Source organism: Callorhinus ursinus, unplaced genomic scaffold, assembly GCF_003265705.2.
Source record: "Callorhinus ursinus isolate GAN/ISIS: 27379988/994484 unplaced genomic scaffold, GSC_fseal_2.0 scaffold9, whole genome shotgun sequence".
Taxonomy (NCBI): Eukaryota; Metazoa; Chordata; class Mammalia; order Carnivora; family Otariidae; genus Callorhinus; species Callorhinus ursinus.
Genome location: NW_027397071.1, coordinates 35,164,054 through 35,191,064, shown reverse-complemented (window position 1 = coordinate 35,191,064; position 27,011 = coordinate 35,164,054).

Here is a 27,011-nt window from a genome sequence, read left to right as displayed (position 1 = left end):
TTAATTATGGCTTTAAATAAAATTTCTTAGAATATGGTAGTCAAATGATAGGAACTAATCTTTTTGTAATCAATTTAATAACATTACAGAAGAGCCATCTTGCAAGACTATCCCCAAATTAAAGCAAATGAACAACACAAATTTAAATGATGCAGTGCAAAAATTATTTTGGAATGAGAGGTTTTACTTATTTGAGTTTAATGTAACACATTAGGACATAGATTATTTTTCATGGAAAATACAAAAAAAAAAAAACCTTACTCTAAAAACATATAATAACAAAATGACAGACATTACATAAGCCAAAACATTAACTCACTATAAGACTGAAATTTTAAATTAGGAAGATTTCTTTACAGTTCTACTTAGTATATAGAATTTGCATACATTTTGCTCCTAAAATACAGCTATCAAGAAAGAAAAAGTATTTACTAAACCTGAGAGAATAGCACCCATTAATTTAATTGCTCTACAATTACATTTACATTTGAATAAATAAAAAGTCAATGGATTTTGTAATTTGAAATAAAAAATGTTCAAGATGCATTGTTTTAATCAGAATGTTAAAATGTACCTGAAGATTTCATATTTTATTTTAATCAACTCTAAAATGACAAAATACCAAAAATAATAGCAAGAATATGAATATAATTGAATCAAGGTATTGTTTTCTTTGAAAGTATTGAATTAGGTCATTATATTTCTTTTACTGAGTATAGCAAAGAATGATTGAGAAATGATATATAAGTGCTTGGGATCATAGAAAAGATATGTCAAAATGTCATAGGTGGTGAGAAGGTAATGACAGAGGATAGAAAAAAAATGGATCAAATCTTAGTTTTGCTGCTTCACTTAAAGATTGAATTCCTGAAAATTTTTGTTGAACATGAATCTGCCTCTCACAATTATGAAAGCATTTGACATTTTCTGTGACTTGAAGTGCATCAACATTTCAAAAATATTGTTCTGCAAAGAAATTACATACCTAATTCTTCAATAGAATCAACAATAACTTTGTGGGTGACCTAAACATGAGACTGTCTTTCTTTCTTTTTTTTTTTTAATGGGGGGAGGGGAAGAAGGAGAAGGAGAGAGGGAATCTTAAGTAGGCTCTGTGCTCAGTGCAGAGCCTGACAGGGGGCTCGATATCACGACCCTGAGATCATGACCAGACCCAAAATCAAGAATCGGACACTTAACCGACTAAAGCCACCCAGGCACCCCAGAGATTTTCAATGTACAGAAATCAATTCTATTACGAAGAAAGTGGAGAGAATTACTGTTCAAAGTTCATTCTTACAATATACAAGAATGTTAAATATTTTTTCTTATAATGTAGAAAGGAATTCTTTACATTTTGTAATTGACAACTAAGTGATCTAAACTTCAGGTATACTTTGACACACACTAAAGGTTTACTGAGACAGGATATCTTGAATACTAAGGGGTTATTGATCTTAGGAATTTTATCTTTTTAATTGCATATAACTTCTAGTAGTAATTTCTAATGTCAACTGTAATATGTCAACAAATACAAAGACATTTGTAATGTCAACAAATACAAAGAACCTCTTTACCAGATACCTTTTATGGAACTGTTCTCTTTTCATCAAGTAATTTTCATGTTTGAAATTTAGAAGTTTGTTTTTTCTTTATAATGTTGTTTTTTGATGAAATTACAAATGCTGAAAGATGTTTGTGAGAAAATGTTTCGATATACCAGTAGAGATACACAAACCTACATCCTTTAAATATTTGGCCTTCAGAAATTAGAGTGCAGGTATAAAATTCTTTGACTCTTTATTTTTTATAATATTTATTTTTAGAGCGAGTAGTCTAATGTGTATGCCAGAGCAGAAAAACTATGATTTGTATAAACAGAAGCCAAATACTTGTAGTGATACATTTATTCCTTCATTTATCAAGCAGTCAAAACAAACTTTATGAGCATCTATGTATCAGTCATAGGAATACAGAGATAAATAAGGCAAGATCTTGATTCTAAAAAGGCAGTGGTCTAGAGTGGAAAATACCAATATAAAATCAAGTTATAATAATACTGCATATATGTAAATAAGCTATGTTAACATAGGTACAATCAAGTTAAAGCAATGAGATAATTCTCAATTGCCAAGAAAATAATTTACCTTTAATCAATTCAGTAATCTGGGGCGCCCGGGTGGCTCAGTTGGTTAAGCGACTGCCTTTGGCTCAGGTCATGATCTCGGGGTCCTGGGATCGCGCCCCACATCGGGCTCCCTGTTCAGGAGGAAGCCTGCTTCTCCCTCTCCCACTCCCCCTGCTTGTGTTCCCTCTCCTGCTGTCTCTCTCTTTATCAAATAAATAAATAAAATCTTTTAAAAAAAAAGAAAAGAAAAGAAAATCGGTTCAGTAACCCTACCTAAATGGGAATATCCATCATAAGAAAAAAAATATTGTAAATGTTCCACATTAGCACCAGCAATAATAAGATTGATTAGAGTTTGAGTGTTCACTATGTACTAAATTCTCTTCTAGGCATTTTATTTTATTTTTCTAAGTAGGCTCCAAGCCCAGTATGGAGCCCATCATGGGGCTTGAACTCGAGACCCTGAGATCAAGCTGAGATCAAGAATCGGACGCTTAACCTACTGACCCACCCAGGTGCCCCTCTCTTAGAGATTTTAAATGCATCTTAGTAACTCTATGAGTTAAATACTCTCATCAGTCTCTTTTCCTTCTATGCCAAGAGTATCAGAGAGAAATTCTGTATGCTGACACTGTAACACAACTGCTGAGATGTGAATGCAAGTAATTTGACTACAGAGCCCACGTGCTTAGTACACAATGCAGAGTAACTGCTCAGTCTCTAACAGAAATGAAGAAGAGAACAGACACTTCCTATTGCTATCTCATTGTTAGAAGAACCAGGTAACTCCTTCTGCGAGATCAATGTTTAAGCTGCTAGTCTCAGACTGAAGAAAGATATATACCATGTGCTCTTCTAGAGACAAACTGTCAGTCAACGTATATTTATTGAACACTTGATATATTTTAAGGATTGTTCTAAGCTCTCTTTTGTTAAGAAGCAAAAATAGACGTTTTTGCCCTTATGATGCTTAAATTATAAGAAGCTTAAATTCTAGGTAGCTTGTATTATAGAAAAAAAGAATGTGGCTGACCATAATAACAAATTTTGTCTATTTACATAATATGTGAGAAGCTTAGAACAACAGAAGACACCATGGGCTAGTACAGAATCTTCCTTAGTAACAATCACTTATATTTGCTAATAGTTTCCCACAGCCTTTAAATAACTGTTAAATTGCATGAACTCAAATGCCACTCCAGTAATTTCACTTTAAAGCACTTTAAAGCTCTGAAGCCACAAATCTCTGAGCTTTATCCCACAAATACCTGCCCCACAGCTCTTTAAAACCATCTTTTATTTATCCCCATCAACTAATCATTCAAGTGTGTTAGTTGCTGTGTCTCTACATTTGTAACTTCTCTCCTTGTTTCTTAGTGGTTGAGTCATCACCTTAAGACATCAAGAGCTCTCTATTCTGAGCAAATAGAGCTGATATGATTATATTGGATGACAAGATATATAAAAAGATTTATGCACTTATATAGTTAAGTAGGTGACCAGATTTTGATAATTGAACAATGATATGGCTCACATAGTGGAGGTGAAAACTAATTGTGGAGTTCTTAGAAAGCTTTTTTTTTTTAATTGTACTTTAATAGCCTGAAGAATTCATGTGAATTTGTTTGAATCTCCACTTTCTTTTAAGCAACAAGTTATGCAAACTGTAAGTTGTAGTGTTTATAACTACCCAACCCTAATTCATGCTATTCTATAGAGCCCTAAGGTGACAATTATTTCTGAATTCATTGGTAAATGGAAGTCTGGTGTGATGACAAACCCAAAAAAGCTGTGTGTGTGTTTTTCCTGGCTGCCTAAAGAATCCCTCATGGCTGATAATAATATGTCACCTCTAATCTTATTTTCTATTTCTAAGATGTATTTTTATTAACCCTCATTTTCTATCGTATCCTTCATTCTGACATAGGATATGCTTTGTTTCTCCAGTAATTTTGAATGTCTTCATGGGAGGCTTCATTTCTGTTAGAGACTGAGCAGTTACTCTGCATTGTGTACTAAGCACGTGGGCTCTGTAGTCAATGTGATGGAATAGACTGTTACCAGTGTGGAAAAAGAGGGGGAAAATCTCATTCTAAGATCATTTAATTGAAGAAAAGGAAAAAAAAATTCTACCTGACTTCAAGTAAACTTTTTCCCAAATTTCCTAATATACCCAAATCCTGGAGGATGAAGGATTATAAAGTCATGTGGTACAACAATAATTTCCTCTCACAGGTATGAAAGCAGATGAAGGACTCATCCAGCCTTTACCTTCTCTGGAGAATATAACAGTTCAGATTGGGTCTTTAGGAAAAAAGAAAAAGAAAAAGAAAGAAAGAAAGAAAGAAAGAAAGAAAGAAAGAAAGAAAGAAAGAAAGAAAGAAAGAAAGAAAGAAAGGAAGGAAGGAAGGAAGGAAGGAAGGAAGGAAGGAAGGAAGGAAGAAAGAAAAAGAAAGAAAAGAAAGAAAGAAAGAAAGAAAGAAAGAAAGAAAGAAAGAAAGAAAGAAAGAAAAACTTCACCAGCTGAAAAATATATACACATGTAAAGGAAACATAAATAAAGTGCAGCAGCAAGTCTTTAATGGCATGCATATGCAAAAGTTTTGTTAGTAGCTACTCTCAGTACAGAAAGAAGGCTCAGTCAGGGAGGTATGCCAAACAAGCCAATTTAAATTCGGCCAGTCAGCAAACAGCCATACCTGTCAGTTTGCGAGAGGGTATTTTGCTTTCTTTGGACAAACAATGCTCTTCTTCTGTTATAAATGACATTACTTAGCTTGACATAACAAGATGTTTTAAACAAGGCACTTAGAGGAAGAAGCATTTCTTTGATTAACTTGAGGACATTGAAACAAGGGAAGATGGATAAAAAGAGAAAAAAAACCACTTAGAATAGCTCATTGATCTGAACAGCAGACTGACATACATAGGAAACACTGTGGTGAGAAAGTGAAGCTATGCAGTATGTGCTTGTCTTAATAACCTAGTTTGACCTACTGCAGGGACAAATGTAACCATTTGTAAAGAAATCTCATTCTTGACAGTCCAAAAAAAAAAAAAAAGGAATGAAAGCTGACTTATTTAATAATTCTATTTTTTTAAAAAAGGTTTAAAATGCGTGCAGCTTTTTAAACAACAAAGTTTTCATTGATCTCATCTACTTTAAGTTTATTCTTTTAAGCATTGATAATATCAACAGTTAACAATTATTAAGCATTTATGAAGTCTTAGACATTGTACTTCACACTTTTATATGTATAATTCTCTCAAAATCACTACAGAGTGGGCACTGAACTTATCTCCATTCTAGAAGCAAGAAATTTAATGCTTACGGAGGTTGTCTATTGCCAAAATCGGACAGCAAGCAAATTAGCCTTGGAATGTGTGCTTAGACTTCCCACACTCAGTCATCTTACTGGTGAATATGTCTTCAAACTGTTGGGACAATTCTCCTTCTTTATCATTATTGCCACATAGCTAACATGCAAAATTTTTATCATCTTTTTCTTCAAAACTTAGTATTTTACCTTGATATAAGCTTTCCCCTAGAGTTTTCTTATATTTCAATAAGCATTTCTCCTTTCCAAGAATAGAGGGACAGCAATTCACATTTGAGAGGCAGCTATAAAGGCCTTCCATCCTAGGAGGGACACTTTCACAATCAGTGGACATTATTTACTGCTAAATTACAATGGAATTCCTATGGCATCACATATTATATTCACATTAAAGTCAAATGAGCTTATCGTGATTAATATCACTACAGTGAACACCAAAGAAATTAATGGTGATTATCTACTTATTGCAAGGGTGGCTGATAATTAGTGCTATTACACAAAAAGGTACATTTTAAGCAATCATCACCATGCATTCTTTTAGTACCATTACAATGCTGATCACAATGAGTCCACTTGGAAATCACAACGCCAGAACCTAAGTTCGCCAAAAGTCTGTGGTCTCAGGTGTGACTAAAGAACAATTCCACCAAGTTTTTGAAATTCTATTTAATTATATATAACAAAATTTTCTTTTTTTTAAAGATTTTATTCATTTATTTGACAGAGAGAGAGCACAAGCAGGGCGAGTGGCAGGCAGAGGGAGAAGGAGAAGCAGACTCCCTGCAGAGCAGGGAGCCTGATGTGGGGCTCCATCCCAGGTCCCTGGGATCATGACCTGAGCCGAAGGCAGTCACTTAACCAACTGAGCCACCCAGACACCCTGTAACAAAATTTTCTTTCCTGAATATATTATTTTAATAAGGTGTGATCACAAATGGTAGACTTTGGCTTTTTTTTTTTTTTTAGTGTAAGACTTTGATACAGCTGCAGGATAACAATCATACATTAAGACTTAAGAGCAAAGCATAAACTTTAAAATATTTAAGTATTTTTATTATTAATTTGGATGCACAGTTATTCATAGCTCTGTATTATCTCAGACAACAGAATCTGCTTTAAGGATGTGATAAAATGTGACAAAAATGAGCATGTATGTAACCTGTGTAATGGTGGCACTTTCCAAAGGAATTAATAGGAATAGGTTTGTAATGTTAGGAAGAAGTTCTCTCTCTCTCTTTTTTTTTTTGACCTTGACCTTGACCAAGATAATGAGTTGAATATTTAATTTACTTCTCTGCTACTATGACCCTTTTGATAGCCTAAGATAATGATTTTTATCCAGGAACAAAAATGGCACTTAAGCAAATGGATTCCCATCATCCCCTCAGAAATAACAATTTATCAGACCGTAAGTATAGCTATCACCTTCTTTTAATTAGGTAAATTCTTTTTTTTTATTGTGGTAAAAGACATGTAATATGAAATCTATTAACAAAATTTTCAGTGTGTGATACAGTATTATAACTATATGCATATTGTTATACAGCAGATATTCAGAACTTAATTAGGTAAATTCTAATTTCACACAAATTTTATATGTTCTTGGTTGCATAATTTATGGACTTTTCCAAGTGGAATTCTTATGTTAGTGAAGCCAGCTAGACTGAAGTTTTTAATTAATTCAGCCACCTATGAATCATGAAAGCCAAGAAATGAAGCATGGATGTCATTTAAAAGATAAAAGTCCTTAGGTTTACAGGATTTAACATCCATCACAAAGTTCATTTCCAAGAGTCCTCATTACAAGTGAAATGCAGCTGTTCCATTTTGATTTCCTCAAACCATTATTGACAAAAGAAACTATTCAGTGCCACTGAAGAGGCTTGTATTTGCTGAGTAACCTGACTCTTCAGGCACAATATCATTTCTGAATGTGACATGATCTTCACTACCTCAGTTTCAAAACTTCTGACGTGTTTTAAGTGAAGAATATTCCTAAGAGACTTCTGTACTTGAAATGCTCAATTTCCTCCCATTTTAAATGATGAATTTGTTGTCTCTTAAGCAGAAGGGAAAAGGTTAATAGTTGTATTACTCACTTCCCTGAAAATTTATTTTGATTAGGAAAAAAGTAATAAAATATCCCAAAGGAAAGTCAAATTTTATTTATTCATGCATTGTAACATCTGCTACAGAACATAGAACACAGAGTTAACCCAATGATTTAAAAAAAAAAACAGAGTTGAGAGGGGTGAGAGTAGAGAATTAAAAAACAATTAAAGAAATTTTTATGAACACCAATGTACAAGTCAATTCTTTTTTAAAGTTTCTATTTGAGCGAATTGAAGGCAGCTAATTAGTGCTACATTTTATTTGATGTAAAATATTCCACTCTAAGAAATAAGTAATGAAGTATACAACATGAAGTCTGACAGAATTCAGATTGAAAAATGAGCCCTAGAGTTAGGCTGCCCATGTCTGAAAATGGATTCTACCTCTTTCTGCAGGATCTTTGGGAAGACACTTAATTTCTCTGACTCAGTTTCTCATCCATCAAAATAGGCAGAGGATATAATAATTATTCTTATCTCAGGAATTATTATTATGTAATTATCCCTATCTCATGCTAAAATATAAAGTTGTTGGAACAATTCCTGGTATATACCACTCAGAAAACAATGTTAACCTTATTACTGAATGGTTATCTAAACAAGGGGTCTGTATTCAAATGATAGCCTTTTAGCTAAATCTGGCTTACAACTTTTTTAAAATCAAAATTTTATTGAAATGCATCCACACTCATTTTATTTATTTTTTAAGGATTTTTTTTTTTTTTAAGATTTTACTTATTTATGAGAGAGAGAGAGCACAGGCCCAGGAGAGGGTCAGAGGGAAGGGAGAAGCAGACTCTCTACTGAGCAGGGAGCCTGATCCCAGGACCCTGAGATCATGACCTGAGCTGAAAGCCACAGATACTTAACTGACTGAGCCACCCAGGTGCCCCGCCACACACATTCTAGATGTTGACATCATCAAAGGCTGAACTGAGTAGTTCCTGCAGAAAACTTATGGCCCATAAAACCTAAAATAATTACCATCTGGCCCTTACAGAGAAATTTTGCCAGACCCTTGACTTCTTTGAATGTTGATATTGGGTATACCTTAATGAAGCTTCAGCTAGATCACTTCAGAGATATTAATTACCATCAGTTCAAATAATCAGAAGTAGTTTCTAGGACAGTAGAAACCTAAATAAAGGCAAATAAACCACTTAAGATTGGAGTTTTCTGAAGAATGTATTACTGTAAAGAATCAAATTTATAAACCTTCTAGTCTCCAATACCCAATTATAGTTCTAGTTTTATCTAAGCATTTTCTGACATCCAATCAAGAGTGTAGCACCTCTGGGAAATTTTGCATTTCTCGAATAATGTATATTTTTCCCTTTAGCTATCTGAATCTCCTCATGAGGTCCGTTCTGCTCTGAATGCCCTTCTATTTTCCCCTTCTGTCACATAGCCAGAATGCAGAAGAATCAGAATTAAAACTCACCCATGTGAGTCTTTAGTCCTAATTTTTTTCCCACTATACCATGTTGCCCAACTTCTATACTGAGCAATGGGTTTTATTTAGCTCACACACACACATACACACACACACACATATACACATACACATATACTCACGTGTTTGTATGTGTGTGATGTGTACATTTTACAATTCTACATATATATTCTGGAGATATAAAAATATATTTGCAATATAAATGTACACCATATATTGCAAATATATAGCATATATATGCTACATATTACTTATGCACATTTATCACTATATAACTACAAGTATATATCAAGTACATATCCCTTATTATGTGTCAGGATCATTCTAGACACTGGAAATACAGCACTGGCAATTTTAGATGGTCATCAGTGGCAAAAATACAGGGTTATGTGGCATGCTGGGGAGCACTTCCCATTTTAAACAAATTGGGCACAGAGGGTCCCAATGAAAAGGAGACATTGGACCAAAATCTAGTGGAGGGAAGCCAGTGAGTCCAGGCTTTTTTTGAAGCCAGTGAATCAGGCAGAAGCAAGGGTAATTAGGGAGGCCCTGATGGGGAAGTATGACTAGAGTATTATAAGCAGGGAGACCAGACCAGCAAGGCTGAAGCTGAGAGAGTGAGGGGGGGAAATGAGACACAGTTATGAGGGGCCATTTTGGCCATTTGAAGAACTTGGGGCATTACTCTAAGTGAGAAAGAAAACCCCTGGAGGGGTTTGACCTTAATTATGGTTGCTTTGGTATGTATGTCATTAATTCACTTCTTTTGCCTTACCATGTTACATTTTCGGATACACTTCATGATTCTTTCTAATTGATTTCCAGTAAGTGTGCCACAACACATTTGCTGTTGGTTATCTGCTACCCATTACTCTGCCAAGTATCAAATAATCTGTTACCAAAAGTTCACAAGCATAGGAGATACCTTGCCTATTTGTCCTCACAAAGTTACTGTTGCTTTTATATTATCAATATTTATACTCCACATTTTAATTTTTACATATGATGTTCACATGTAATCCTGGCAAGTTTGTCATATTCTGACAAATATTATTTGTTCATATCTAACTGGTTGATTGATAAGCATTGTTTTGTGAAACTCTATAGGAAACAATATTTGAAATTTAATTTCTTTTTTCTTTCTTTTTTTTTTTTTGTGAGAGTGAGAAAGAGTGCATATAAACAGGGAAGCGAGGAGCAGAGGGAGAGTGAGAGACAGAATCCCAACCAGGGGCTCAATCTCATAACCCTGAGATCATGACCTGAGCCAAAATCAAGAGTTGGACGCTTAACTGACTGAGCCACTCAGGTGCCCCTGAAAATTAATTCTAGTAGACATTTAGGATTTGGAAATCTATATGAATACCATAAACATATTTTCATTGAGAAATTTTCATTAAGATGACATTTTAACTTCTGATGAATGAAACAAGACAATTCAGTGTTCCATTTTCCCTATGTTACCATACTTTTAAATGCAGTTATTTCACACAGAAATTTGCTATGATGATAAGGTAGACTGTTAAAATGTTTTTTGTTTTCCTTTATGCTATTTTTCTGTTATTTTCCTAATAACTTTTTTTTCAATCACATTTGGTTCAAAAATTTAGAATCTTATGTCCTAAGATATACCATGTCTTATAGGGTATATCTACAATCATATATTCCATAATAGGGTATAACTATAATAATAATATTCTATTATGAATGAATTATGCTTATATATTTCTACTTTAAGTCTCACAAAACAACATATTGTAATATTGCTTTAGTCCTCATTTTTGGCCTGGTTTGTTGATCAAAATAAAAACAAATAACTATTATTTTAAACCTGTGGTTAAAATGTGTCCTATCTAGACACCTGACATTTTGAATACTGTTAGAACTACCTTGTGTTTGTTTCATACATTTTCATACTACTTAGCTTAATTGTGGGTATAATAAATTGAAAATAGTTATCTTAAATATTCAAATAAAATTTTTGAAACAATTTAAAATATTAATGATAATTTTTAAAAGCAGCAAATCTAGTGAAATTGGAAGTTAATCAGAACAAAAACAAAATAAAATTTCCATTTTGTATGATCATTGAATTGGAAGCAATAATAACACTGACCTCATTGGGCTGCTGTAATTCATCATATAAAATGCTATCATTTTGCAAGCCAAATAGTAGTTTCTCAATGCTATCAGTTGTGATGATAATGATGATAATGATGAGGATAACAAAAGAAGATGAAAATTCTTTCAAGTAGAAACAGAGTTTTCTGTTAAGGCTATTGCTTTAGCTTTTTACCAACTTTTTTATGAATTTACAATTCCTTAATCTATGTCCTCAGGGTGATTCTAATAATTTTGTAGGGAGCTGCCAAAAATTAGTTATTGTTCTGTTAATCATTGCTAATAAGAACAGAGAATTTTTCTAGTTGTCCCATGAAAATTATACTAATTAGAAATGTCTGAATTTGTGCATCTCCTTGGAGATTAATTTATTCATCATAATCAGTTAATCACTTTTCTTTACATAATTAGATAGCTTCTGGTGAAGAGGAAGACCCTTTAGTTTTCTTAGAATGAAGAAGACTATTTTAGCTGACACTAGTAAAACTTGGAAGTCAGCTCAAGACCTTCTTAGCATGCATAATTGCTTACTGATTAGTGCCCGTACCATTGTTGCTCCAAATAACGGGCTTCAGGAAATATTTAGGAAATTGACTCTGAAAAAGCACAATAGCCTATTGATGGGCAGTATTTTATTTTATAAATTATTCAGCAACTGACATTAGCAGAGATTCACTTTATAAATAGGCTCAGTCCCTACTACTTTCCTCGTGCAGCTTAACAAGCTAGATCCCTCCAAATTATCTCCGACTGAAACACCATTACTATTGTATTATTCTGCTTCTTCAATAGAGAAGGAAGGGAAGAAGAGAGTCATACATTTTAAAAGTAAATAAATTTAATTAGTTGGGCAGTAGAGAGTCAAAAAGTAAGTATGGGCAGGAAGAATGCAATTAATAGTAGCAAACAATTGTTATTTTAATAACATAGCCAGTATGTGTGTGTGGGGGGGTGTTCACTTAATCCCAAATATCTTTTTAGAAATTTACTAAAATAATAAAAAAATCCTCTTCCAGAACTTCACTAAAAAAAAAAATTAAAATATGTATTTCAGGAAAAAGCAAATTCAACTCAGAAATATGTACCAAAAGGCAGAAAGGAGAAGTATACAAAGATACTGGTAAAAACTTGGGTAGACTCAAATATGCATTTATTAAACAAAATATTTGATAATTTTGGCTCATGGGGGATATAAAAATGATGTTCCACTAAACATTTGGCAAAAAGGAAGTACCAATAGTCTTTAGGCATTTTCAGCTCATTTTATAGTGTATGAGGAGGGCAGATTTACAGAAAATAATTGAATTGATTGCAAACATTTTGAATTGTCTTGCTGATATCTATATTCAATCCTGTTATTTTCCCATGAATTTCAATTAGAACAATATTAATAAACTATTAGTCAAAAATGACATTTCAGTTATTTGCATTTTCTAGTAAAATTTGTAAATAAATATAAAAACAAGTTTTTAAAAAATCTAACCATGGGACATCTGGTGGCTCAGTCTAAAAAGTGACCTACTCTTGATTTCAGCTGAGGTCATGATCTCAGGGTCCTGAGACTGAGCCCCGCATCAGGCTCCACACCCTGAGGGGATTCTGCCTGTCCCTCTCCCTCTGCTCCTCCCCCTGCTCTCTCTCTTTCTTTCTTAAATAAATAAATAAATAAATAAACAAACAAACAAATAAATAAATAAATGAAATCTTTTTAAAAAATCTAACAAAATCTTTTTTAAAAAATTGTTAGATTTTTTAAAGAGTATTTAAAAGAACTAAATACTTCTTTTAAGGTATTTATTCTTATACAAAGTTTGAGAAATTTGTAGAGATAGTGTAGGAATATCTCTTCCTCCATATTAACCTAATTTTGTATATTTTTCCTGTTTCTTGAGGAAGCTTTTGACTTTTAAATATATTGCTTTATATTCTGGAAAATTAGTTATTGAAAATATCTTTAGCAATTATAATTTTATAAGAATCATGAAATTCACATTATTATTCTCTCTTAAGGCAGAAAAACAGGGCATATAAACTGGAATATAATGACTATTTTTAGGTTCAACAACTTATCATCAAATTTGTAGGTAGTCATTTATCACCTAGACACTTTTCAGTAAACAAGCAGCCCTTGTGAAAATCACAACATAAAACTTACTCTAACAATGCTTAAAAAAACAAATATATTGAATATATTTTATATATTGGTTATATACATTGATTTGCATAATACATAACTTAAACAAGAGTAATTCAAATAGTGAGGTGATGATGCCAAATTTTATCAGTGATAGAAGAAATTACAGATCAACTGTGATGTGCAAAAAATTTCACGGAAAATAGAATAAAGGATTTCTGATGTTTAAGTCTGCACTTTGGCAGAATCTAGACAGTACAAGCCAGATTTAAAATAATACATTGGAAAAATTTGATATTTCAAATAAGTTGTCATTCAGTGAATGGGCAAGACTACAGTATAACAGCAGTGTAGGTAAGGTTAACACTGACTGTCTAAATTAGGGGGAGGAAAAAATCTTTTGTATTTCTATCAATATGATTCCCTGCCATTTCTGGTCATTGTCACCACAGGTTCCTGAGCAAACTAGAACTAGAAAATTGTGTGCAGAGCCAAGAGCCCCCATTGGCAACTATACATCCATTCATATGCTGACCCACCTGTCCCCATGTTTATTTTATTCATTAAATATTTATTGAGCACCTGCTTTATGGCGGAAGGTATGCTACAAGAGTAAGCCAACGTCAGCCATGTGGGAAGTCAGTCTAATGGCAAGAAGACTTGTGAGCCCAGTTTGGTGGTGCAAAATCATATTATTTTTTTTAATAAGATTATGGCTGCCATAGGAGCTAAAGATGGGCTGTGGTTAATTTGGCATTGAGAAGTCTGAAAAACCTGGATAGAAGGGGTACAACTTTAACTAGGTCATAAAGGATAGATCGGAATTTGCAAATTGAACAAGGTGCTAGGAAGATTTAATTATAGGACAACACACACACACACACATACACAGGTCCAGAGAATGTGGTTAAGGAAAGAGTATGATATGTACAGGAATAAATGATGAGTTGCAAAAAATTATGCAGATACTTGAACATAGTGTTGTTCTGTAATATTTATTTAATGAATTTTTTATGCAGGGGGTTTCATGATCAAAATTGTTTTAGAAAAATCACATTGACAGCACTGAGAATGATGGATTGGAATGAGAAGAACAGATACAGAACCTTGCCTCCTCTACTACTTCTAGCTCAGTGAATAATATAATTTTCCATGTATTTGCTAGAACAAGAAATCTGGTAGATGTTTTGGCTCTTCTCTTTCTTTCAATCCATCACCAAATACTCTTATCTATGCCCTCCTGTCCAAATGTCTGGAACTGCACATCAGAGAGAGCAATTATTTCCCCTTGTGATCATTAATGAATACAAATTGAGTTTCATATCTTTATTCTTGCCTTTGTCTTTCCCTGGAATCCATTTTCCCATACAACATAGAAATGTTGCTAAATCACAAATTTTGTCTGGAGAAAATCCTTTAATATTTCCCTGTTACACTACAAAGTCCAAAATCCTTGCCATTTCATACATGGACCTTAATAATCTTGTGCTTACATAAATTATCTGCCTTAGATCTTTATTTCACTTCACTCCCTTAGGTGATCTTCTGTGTGTCCTGATAAACACCACAAAAATGATAACATTGTATTCAATATTTTGTTTTTACTTACCTATTAAACCATCAAACAAAACAACTAACTTTCTGAATGAAGAGATGCTTCCATAGAATTGTATCCCACCACCTACCAAAATACGTGGAACATGGTGGTAAATATCAGTAAATATTTCTTGAATTTATGAGGGGTCCAGGAAGGAAAAAAAAATGAAGACCTGAACTAATTTAAGAATACTGGAAATATGAATAGAAAGAATATTCACAAACGTTGTTGAAGCCTTGGTAATTGATCATTTCAATATTTTCAGCTTATTCAAATTGAGTGAATCATAATTCCACTAGATAACATAGTTTTCTTTAAAAGCACTGTTTTAGGGTGAGCTCCAGGCAAACCAAGGCAAGCGAGTAATGGTGCCATGAGGACAGTATGTAAGGATGTGACCAGAGGAGGATGAGTCTTTGTGATGCATATATTTGGGGTTTAGACTTCATCATGTGATGAAGTCCTATAGGTGCAGGAGAGTCAAAACTGAGAACAAAAACAAATATAAATAAGTGTGTTTGGTAACAGAAATAGAAATAGGAAAGAGTGCTAGTGATGTATGAAATGGCAAGGGTGAAAATATGAGTAGCTAATGACTCATCTAGTATTTTGAATGCTCTATCATCTTCAGTATGGCCCATAGTTTGGCAATTAGATGCTTTACAGGGAAATGAACATAAATGGTTCAAAAAACAAATCAGTTCTTAGATGCCTTTCTTCATAATACTCTGTTCAACTGATAGCAAATAATGATGATGCTCATAATAGTTAAAATCTACTCTACACTCAGTATTGTGCTTTATATGTACTTTCTGCACTTTATTTGGTCTTTGCAATAACTCTTTGAAATTATTTTTGTTTTATAGATCAGGAAACTAAATCATATTGTGTTTAGCATGTTTAATTAAGGGTTGAATCTGAAAAAGGAAATCAGCCCTTTCTGACTCCAAGGCCCACACTTTTTTTTTAAGATTTTATTTTTAAGTAATCTCTGTACCCAGTGTGGGGCTTGAACTCACAACCCTGAGATCAAGAGTTGCATGCTCTACCAACTGAGGCCAACAGCCACGCCCAAAGCCCATACTTTTAACCACAAGCTTAACATTGTTTTCCACATGTAATAGGAGGAAAGAAAAGAAAAGGAAGGAAGGAAGGAAGGAAGGAAGGAAGGAAGGAAGGAAGGAAGGAAGGAAGGAAGGGAAAGAAAGAAAGAAAGAAAGAAAGAAAGAAAGAAAGAAAGAAAGAAAGAAAGAAAGAGAAAAAGAAAGAGAAAGAAAGAAGAAAGAAAGAAAGAAAGAAAGAAAGAAAGAAAGAAAGAAAGAAAGAAAGTGAGCCAGCCTGAGAATAATTCCTTGAAGTAAGTCAAAAGGAGGCCTGGTTGTACAGAATACACAGAAATTATAAATTTAAGATTAATTTTAAGGTCAAAACCTAAGAAACCAGGAGATGATGAATAATAGTAACACACAGATGTCATTTCAGATTATGTTTAGCCCTGATGTATACCCTACTAAGAATGGGTATTTATTTCTTATCAATCTGAATTATATCAGCCAAGAGATGTTTCCTGAGAGAAATCAACAGTAATATTAACCAGAAGCTAAAGATAGGTATCACTATCATCAGATGCTACCTATGAAAGATGCACATGGAAACAAAATGCTAGGTGAAAATCCTTTCTACCATGTACAGTGATTTTACCATTTATGTTCAAATCCCTCTTCTGATGGATTCTCTAACTGGAAAAAAAAAAAAACCCAATACCTCAAAAAACTAAAATACCAAGAATAAGGCATTTTCATGGGGCCTCAAAGAATTTATTGTAGGACTGAATAAAGTTCAGAGTATGACTCATTAAAATTTAGTTTTTAGATTTTTTTTTTAGTTTTTTAGTTTCACTTGTTTCCTCAACATACATTCCCTCTTCTTCTGGCAACTGATCAGGAGTAGAGGATGAGGAAGACATAACCCTTTAGGCAATTCAGTTCATGGTGTGGTGGGGTTACACCTCTGGAAAAGTCCCAGGATAGGAAAATGTGACCTGGGCTAAGTAAGTCAGCATATCACATTGCAAGGCTGGAAACCAATATCGAGTTCTGTCAGGAATACTGGGAAGAACTCCATCCCTCTTCCACCAGATGTGAATCCGTGAAGTGTCTAGTCTCTCAAGTTGCTGGCTGCCATTATGGAGCCCGGGGGAAGCAAAGGAAGCAGCACCAAAAGAAAATTCAGCGTATGGATTTCAAACCTTGTCTCTGACTGCACAGAAGCCTCTTCCCCAAAAGACTATTAAGCTACTCCAGTCAACAAATTCTTCTCCTTTGCTTTTATGCCACTTTAAAGGAGGCTTCCTATAACTTGCGTTGCAAAGAGTCTTAAGAAAAGTTGCTTTCAATTAAGTTTTAACTTGCTTTTCAGACAGCTTTACCAGTGAACCATTTCCTACTTACTCTTTGGTCATTTGTTCATTCATTCACTCATTCATTCATTCACTCATCCATTCATTTGTTTGCTAATTCATACCTGTTTTCTACCTAATATTATCATGACACTGAGCTAAGCATTGTAGAGGTTTCAGAGATGTCTGAGCCATCAATTATAGGCAGCATATGATCTGGGGAGGGGGGTGAGGTAAACATGTATATTTTCTCGCTCAACAAATATAAGTAGATTCAGATAGAAAAATCCCTCAAGGTTGATGGAATAAAGACAAAGGATAAGATGCCATTAATATAGACATTAAGGATCCATTATGTTTTCAATGTATAAAGTGTAAGGAAAGGCATTTCAGGCAGAAAAAGCAGTGGGGAAAAAAAAGTCATGTGGCAGGAAGAATGGAGTCTGAGTAAAAACAAATATTTCATTTTGGCTGCCCACAAAAATTCCACTTTGGCTGGAATTTTGTCAATTTAGGGTCTGCATTGTAGTATATCGAGAAAAAGGCAAAAGTTTAATTTGTCCCCCCCTCTGGCAGCTGTGAATAAGTGAAAAAGACTTCACGTGACACATACACACGAAACTACTGCTTAAAAGTCAGGTGCCTGGGTGGCTCAGTCGGTAAGCCTCTGCTTTCAGCTCAGCTCATGATCTCAGGGTCCTGGGATCAAGCCCCGCATCGGGCTCCCTGCTCGGCGGGAAGCCTGCTTCTCCCTCTCCCACTCCCCCTGCTTGTGTTCCCTCTCTCTCTGTGTCTCTCTCTCTCTGTCAAATGAATAAATAAAATCTTAAAAAAAAAAAAGGCATTTGCCTTGGAAACAATTTTGCAATGCCACAAACAGCAAATCTGGAAAGTGAGAACCTGACTTTGAGCTTTCACAACAGTGCTCGCCTGACTTCTCTGCCAACTTAATCTGCTTTACACCCAGAAAGCTCTTGTCTCACTTGGTTCAAGAAGGCACGGCATGAAATAGCCACCACACGATCATGGCGGCTACTAGGAGCGTTAGGCGGTTTGAAAGCTGTTCAAGGTTAACCTTACAGAAAACACTCAATTCGTATGGTGTTACTGATATCTTTTTATTTTTTGGTCACACAGAAAATGCAACATGTGTCGTATCCAGGACACTACTGCACTAAAGAAAGTGATGAGCTCTGTGTGATGGGAGCAGAAAGGGGTGTGTTCAGGGGGGTCAGCAAGCCTTGTAGTGGGCAGAGTTTGTTGTCTAAAAATCACAGAAGCATTGACTGTGTGAGAAGGAATCTTACTTAAATGTTACTTGTGACTTCTGCCCGAACACATTTGGTAATTGCCGTCCAATATAATTGTCACTAACCACATATGGCCATTTAAAATTTAGTTTATATTAATTAAAATTTTTGAAAAATCACTTCCTTAGTCACAATACTCACACTCCAAATGCTTTATAATTATGTGTTGCTAGTGCTTCAGTATTAGAAGCACAGATATAGAGTGTTTCATCATGGCAGAAAAGTATTATTTGATAACACTGCTCTGATACTTCACAGCAAATGCTTTGAGTGAGTATTCCTATAATAGGGAAGTCACCATGCATTGACAGAGTTTCCTCCAACTCTCTTGTTACTCCCCCAGAAAGAAAATTGTCTCCTTCATGCTTATTACCCTCCAGTTGTAATTTGGTTCTTTGGCGACATATAAATTAAAACCACCTTTCATTTGTCAGTACTTCGTGAGACTGAATTTAAAGTCCTTACAATATCCTTAGATGTTGAATATCTTCTATTTCCACTAATTCAAGCTTCTTTAGACACCAAATGCAAGGAGAGGAAGCATAAATAAACAATTCCTGGCAATTTCAGGATGAAAACCTAATAGAAACCTCATAATAATTGTCTTTATTTTAGCACAATAAATTGCACATAGTTGACAACAAGTGCCTTTGAACATGTGCTTTCTAAAAATGATAGGTTATAACTATAAAAATAATAGGTTGTATTAAATTGAAATATGATTATGGTTGTTTGTTGAACAAATTTAAAACAATGATAAGCCAGCATATATTTTGTTGTAAGTGCCTAGCATAATGACCAATCTATAATGGACACTTAACAAATGTGGAATGAATTGAATTAACATGGTAATAAAGTAATATAAATGGCTGACTGATTATCATTTTGTCTGCATTTAGCAGGCCTGGCAATCAAGACCTTAGAGCTCAAATACGAATTCATCTTCCAACTGCAGTTTGAGGTGCTCAGGAAGTTCAAGACTTAAAAACGTTGTAAATGTGTGTTAAAGGATGTACTTTAAGATAGTGACTTCAGCAACCAGATTCAAAAAGTAATGTTGTGAGCTATGCATACCACTTCCATAAGCTGCTATTCCCACCATAATTCTTGCACAACACTTTCACTTGATTCAAAAATGAATCTTGAAAATGTTTATTTATTTCATAATGAGGAACCTTACCCTTAGATTTATGTTTAGATTTTTAAAAACTAAAATCTCTACCATGTCTTTCTAGACAAATAACTGTTGTTGGGAAACTATTTTATGCCCTGTGAAAAAATAAAGCAATGATAAATTTTATACTATTATATTAAGCAAATTTTCTTGAGCTGTTTGGATTATGACTCATATCTAGAATTTTTTTTCAGAAAGCAAATGACTAAAAGAAAAAATGTATAATTTACAGCTCAGTTTTCAATAGAATATATGTTATACAACTTAGCTAATTAATAGAATATAGCTATTCCACTTTGTCATTTTTCTGCAGCCATGCAGAAGAAACCATTTCATTTTTTCTGTTTCACATTTGCATCACCTCTGGTGGAATCTAGCATTGCTTTTGGTGTCCTAAGTATGGAAATGTGGCTGGCTAGGGTGCACTGACTTTTGGAAGTAAATCTACTAAATTTACTACCACTAGCATAATACACTCTCTCTAAATTACTCTCTCTAAATGAAAGGACTTATAATCATGGGGATAAGAGTACTTGGGATAGTGTTTGTGAATTTAAATGTTAAACAGGAGTGTTAGCTTTGTATGAATAAAAGCGTATAGAGCGCCTGGGTGACTCAGTCTGTTGAGCCTCTGACTCTTGGTTTCGGCTCAGGTGATGATCTCAGGGTCATGGGATCTAGCCCGGTGTAGGGCTCTAGCTCAGCATAGAGTCTGTTTCTCTCCTTCTGCCCTCCCCCCCATTCACGAGCACTCTCTCTGTCTCTCTGTCTCTCTCTAAAATAAATAAATGAATCTTTAAATAAAATAAAATAAAAGCATGTGATAGCCATGTGGACAAAATAATTATTAAAGATATTTTATACCACTGTTTCTCAAAGAATGGCCCTCAGAAACAAAAGCATATTGCAAATGTCATGAATAAATTCCATGAATAAATTTGTATTACTTAATACACACAATTCTTCATTTTTAAACAATTTTTGGCAGTTTTGACTAAAAATGTTAATAAATCCTGAAATCTGCCTTTGTATAAATCTGTATCTATAGGTTTCCACAGCATAAATTTTAGAATATTGATTTAACCCTTTAAAATATAAGAGTTTTTGGGTACCTGGGTGGCTCAGTCAGTTAGATGGCTGCCTGCAATTCAGGTCATGATCCCAGGGTCCCGGGATCAAGTCCTATATCAAGCTCTCTGCTTGGCAGGGAGTTTGCTTCTCCCTCTACCCTTCGCCCTGCTCATGATCTCTCACTCTCTTTCTCGCTCTCGCTCTCAAATAAAAATCTAAAAAAAAAATAAATAAAAGAGTTTTCAGTATTTTTATATTTGTAAATTTTATCTAAAACTGATTTACTCCACAGGACAGTAAGTTTCTTGATGATAAAGCTTTGCTACAAACTTCTAGCCAGCAGAATTCCAGATATTCAACACTTTCTGAACTGGTATGAGTTAGATTTTAGAAGATATAATTTTCTGTAGACATATTTTGTGATGCAAGAAGATGTCATACAGATATTTGTGTTACAAGTATGTATGCATGTATATGTGTTTGTATAAAGAGATGTGTATGTTGTAATTAAGTATATATATATTAAGATATACATACATATGGAGAGATTATAGAAAACATTTCAGAACACTCATATTTTTGACTATCATTCCACCATTACTTAATAAGAAGACTGGTAGTTAAATTAATTCTATGAACACTCATTCTCAACTGATTTAATTGTTAATCACTCTGACATTTAAAGAAAAGTCAATTTCCAAGGTTGCCTCTATAAAACAATATACTTTAGTGATTATTGTTTCAATATGTTAACAGCCTTGACTTTTCTTTAGAACATGAACTACTTATTAAGATAAAATAGTTGAAAACACATGGATGACTTCTTATTTGACTGTCTTCTCAAAACTACTTTTTCATCATTACCCATGCTTTATTTAGAATGATTTTAGTTGAACCAAAGTTCTCTGGTGGAGCCAGAACTTTTTTCAGTAAAAAGTAGTGACAAGTTGAAATTGAAAGCAAATGTTGTACAGATATCCTCTATATTAAAATAAATGTTGCCTCTTCTAGTCTTTACAGGGCTAAAGCTGTAAGTGTAAACTACATTGGCCCTGCATACCATACATTCTAAAAAATGATGACTTTTCCCTATGCATAGTAGGGAGCTATTTAAGGTGAGAGAGTGATATATTTTACATTTGTAATTTAGACTATTAACCTGTGATACTGGTGAGCATGGGTGGAGGGAGGAGGAAATATAAGATACTATTCAAATAGGTAAAAAGCTATGGAGACATAAAACAAAGGTGTTAGAATCCACAAAAGACAGAGTAGGCAACATAGGATGTTTCATTTATATTATACGGGACCACAGATGCCATTTATATAAGGTTGTGTTACTAGAAGAAAAGGACGAGGTAAAGAAAAGTATAGTTCAATTTTACCAGGTAGTAAATGAGCCCTACAAAGGCTTTTCAAAAAAACTTACATTTTCTCTGATATCATTTTACTCTCCTTCCTTCAATTTCCTGAACCTGGGTAAGTTCCTACGTAAAGCACTAAGCTACACTGGATATAAGTTGTGCCCAAGATGAAGAAATAATGGTGTCATTTGGAACGGAGAATTTCATAATTTTCTACACCACCATTAAAAGAACTTTTCATACCTTATCTCTTGGGTCAGTTTCCTAGGTATACTGAGAGATTGATTCTCTCAGGATCATCATATGTTGTGTAATGAAGGAAGCAGAATTGGACAGAAGGAGTAGAACTAGAATTTACAAGCACCAAAGTCCTCTGTTCTGAGGCTGGCAGAGCCCTTCAGAGTAATCCACCATTGAGGCCAAAAGGACACACCTTTTTTTTTTTTTTTAAACTTACTTATTTTATTCTTTTTTTTATTTTTAAAGGTTTTATTTATTTATTTCAGAGAGCGAGCACGAGAAGGGGGAGCTGCAGAGGGAAAAGCAGGCTCCCACTGAGCAAGGAGCCTGATGTGGGATTCGATCCCAGGACCCTGGGATCATGACCTGAGCCAAAGGCAAATGCTTAACAGACTGAGCCGCCCAGGCACCCTGGGGCCACACCTTTTAAACCCCATGTGACTAATCATTGGATGTATCCCTCTTTTGAGGATGGATGTATCCCTCTTTTGAGGATGGATGTATCCCTCTTTTGAGGATGGATGTATCTTTGGCAAGGCATTTTGAAGCCAATTCCCAGGGAGGGACTCAGCTGACAGAAGTCAGCCACCTCTTTCTGGCACCCACCTAGGATACAAGTGCTTCAGTCCTGAAAGAAGCATCTGGACAGAATATCATAGCATCCACTACACAATCAAAGAAAGTGATTTAGGAATTCTCAAACTACTGTCAAACGCACACGTGGGTGCACGTGCACACACACCCCCGAATAGGACAAAATCAACAATGACAAGAAACCAAACCAGAAAGACAGTTAGCTTTATGGGAATTGCTTTCTCTTTTATTTATGTTTATATTGCATTTTTGAAAAAGGAAAATAAAGATAAAGGTCATGATAGCTGCATTAGTATGGATTGATCTGGCTCAGTGAACTGAATCCCCTAAATGAGAATTTCTGGAGTAGTTAAAATAGAAAGAACTTTTTAACAGGGACTTTGATTGATGACCATAACCTATACAAGCTTTTGCCTTAGTGATATGGTGAAGATGAAATGCTACAGCTTGTTTGAAATGAGAAATCGTGTTTTTAAAGGACATTTTCTTCTGTTCATTGGACAATGTAGTGACTTATGAGTCCGGTTCTTTGTGTCTAGAATTTATTTCTGTTTACTATTGTAAGCTAAAGTTTTCAGTTGAGGAAAGTCTTGACTAAATCACATTTTTTTCCTTATATTATTAAGTTCAAAATCAAATAAAACTATTCACCTATTTTATTGTACTAGAAAAAAAGTAATTAATAATTTTTGAGCAGATTTTTTTCACACCACTCCATTAAAATATAGTAGATGCCTATGGATTACTGTATTAGTGCTTTAAATATTTTCATAAGACCTTTTAACTTCTCATAGTTAAAAGAAAATATTGAAAAAATTATAAAAATAGAGCAAAGAAACTAAAGACTTTGTAATTTCTCTAAGAATTTTAGAAACTTAAGGTAATTTAATCATAAAAGCCTAGCAAGTTAACAGTTAAATTAAAAAAAAAATGAGCATATGAGAGAACGGATGATCAAAGTATCTTGATGCTGAACATGTCCTCACAGTCACTATGTAACTAGGGACAAGCCATGATTCTTTTATCCTTTGGAAGAGAAAGGAAAGAGAAAGAGAAAGAAACTAAGTCAGGAAAAAACTAGAAAACACTAGTTCTGACTCATACATGGGAAAAGATCTGTGTCTAACAAAGTGGCATAATAACGCCATGGAGAATTGCTTTTGGATCACTTAAAACTACCTTATGTTAGAGCTAGAAGGGACTTAGTATCCCAATTCCCTCACTTAACAAATAAGGATGTTGAGACCAAAATGGTGAAGTTTCTTCATCAAGGTGATATGTAGAGGTGTTCATGCTCTCTCTCTACCCTACCATATGCCTGTCAGAAGACAAGAATGTAATCTCAGCTTCTAGTATAAACCTTTTGCTGACCCTTTCCCTGAACCCCGTGATATATTATAGATTTCTAAAATTCTGAATAGTAATTATTCATTTATGGAGCTCCTTCCCCAAATATGTCTCAGTTATTTTATAAGTCAGACTGTCTCGTATTGATTTTACTAATATACTTCTTGTGTGTTCTGGACTTTAATCTAGTTCAGTGATTATCATTGTCATTATTTTAAAGATGAGATAAAGTTAACTGAGTTATAGAGGTTAATTATCTTGTTCAAGGCCACTTAATTTTTCTGAGATAGATTCTATTTTCAAACCCAAGGTGTTCTGACCCCAAGTTCATTTCTTTACTTTAAATGCCTGAAGGAGTTTCTAGTATCAAATAGGAACTCAATGAAAGTATGTCGAATGACTGAATAAATGATTAGTGGCTGCTAGAACCAGCATCTCCTCCTTATAATTTTGAATTATGTGTTCTTTCTATTAATTATCACTGTTTTGCCCCATTCTACTACCCTATTTAAAATCTGTCCTTTTTTTTTTAACATTCAGTTCCAAGAAATCATCACTTTAAATGAGGCAAAATGTCTTAACTTCTTTATTTAAATGAGAAATAAAGCAGAGCCCCGGTTTGGACTCTCCCCACTACCCCACAAAGCATGTGGGACAAGAAGGAAATGCCAGTAATCCTCTTCTGGTTTAAGAAAAAAACAAGATTTTATTGTTTCAGAAAACTGATGTCAGTTTGGATATTACCAGGACAACAAATTGTTGGGTGACAACTAATCAGAATCAGAGATGCTACTGAAGTTAAGGCTTGATAGCAAAAGTCTCCATAGTCCAAGATTCTAAGACTTCTTAAAATAACTTTGTAAAAACAGTTATTATGTGTAAAAACAGTGTATTATGCAGAATTCAATTTGTTTTCCTAAAGCTGTAAGAGAGGAGGGAATATTTTGTCCTTCTTATCTTGCTGAGATTTCTTTCACTGAGTTGTTTTTAAGACCAAGAGCTACAATCCCATTAATTAGCTCCAGGAGAAGAAAGGCAAGACTGAGAAGCTCAAAACTCATACCATGCAGAGAAAATGGTACAGAACAAGTTTATTAAAAAAAACAGCATATGGACTAAGCAATATTTTGCATCTAAAAACCCTTCGTCATATATTCCAGCTGCACAAATTTGGCTCCCTTTCATGGTTATCTTGAGTACATCTTCCTAAACCAGTAATTAATATTTGACCTTATACTATCTACTAGTTAATTGTCCATGCTTTTTACTATAGGAATCATGTGCTTTTTCTGAGCCAAGAGCCATGAGAACCATTATACAGTGGTCTCTCATACTATACCAAATATTGCTTTATAGGCCTGATGTATATTATCTATTTGCACAGAAAAAAAAGAAGAGTCTTAAAGATTAAAAATCAGATGATTTGACCAATTTATAGTGGTTCAAAAGAAAAAGAAGTGATTCCTATGAAATACATCTAGCCCCTGTGGTCTATATTCACTAGATTAGTTTTATCATTATTGTACACAATAAAAATTATTTTTTATCTTATGGTCTATTTTAGAACCTTTTCAAAATGCTTTAAAAATTGCAAAATGTTTTTTCATGGAGACTATCCTCTAGAAAACATTGTTCACACATGAATATATGTTAAAATTAGCTATATAATAAAAGACCAGGCACTGAATAATGAAAAATAATCAGTAATAAGGTATTTTCCACTATTCTATTTTTTCACTGAGCTGCAGTAGATAGTTTTTCCAAAGAAGCAGCACAGCAGAGTGGAGAGAAAACCATTTCTGGACACAAATCCGGTTCAAATACTATTTTGGAAATCTACCTTCTTGATAACTTTGTTTTTTTTTTTTTAAGATTTTTATTTATTTATTTGACAGAGAGATACAGCGAGAGAGGGAACACAAGCAGGGGGAGAGAGAGAAGCAGGCTTCCGGCTGAGCAGGGAGCCCATGGGGGGCTTGATGGGGGGCTCAATGGGGGGCTCAATCTCAGGACCCTGGGATCATGACCTGAGCCAAAGGCAGATGCTTAACAACTGAGCCACCCAGGCGCCCCACTTTCTTGATAACTTTGGGAAAGCCATCAGTCTTCTCAACTATTAAATGAGGGAAATATTTCTTGTTTTTATTAAAGTCATAAACATTTTCCAGTGAAAGCATCTGATTCACATGGATAATTTAACCACACTTCAAACTTGGTGCAAAGAAATTCAGATATTTTGGGGGTGGAGCATTGCATTGCCTATAAGGTGACTGTTACTGTATATTGTCTGTGTTCCTTTCTGATCTATGCTGCTTTTAGGCTCTCTTTTTGCTTAGAGGACCTCTTTCAATATTTCTTGTAGGACTGGCATGATATCTCCGAAGCACTAAACGAGAAAAATATGCAGCCAAGAATACTATATCCAGCTAGGCTATCATTGAAAATAGAAGGAGAGATAAAAAGCTTCCAGGACAAACAAAAACTAAAGGAATTTGCAAACATAAAACCAGCCCTTATAGGCAATACAATGGCACTAAATTCCTATCTTTCAATAGTTACCCTGAATGTAAATGGGCTAAATGCCCCAATCAAAAGACACAGGCTATCAGATTGGATTAAAAAACAAGACCC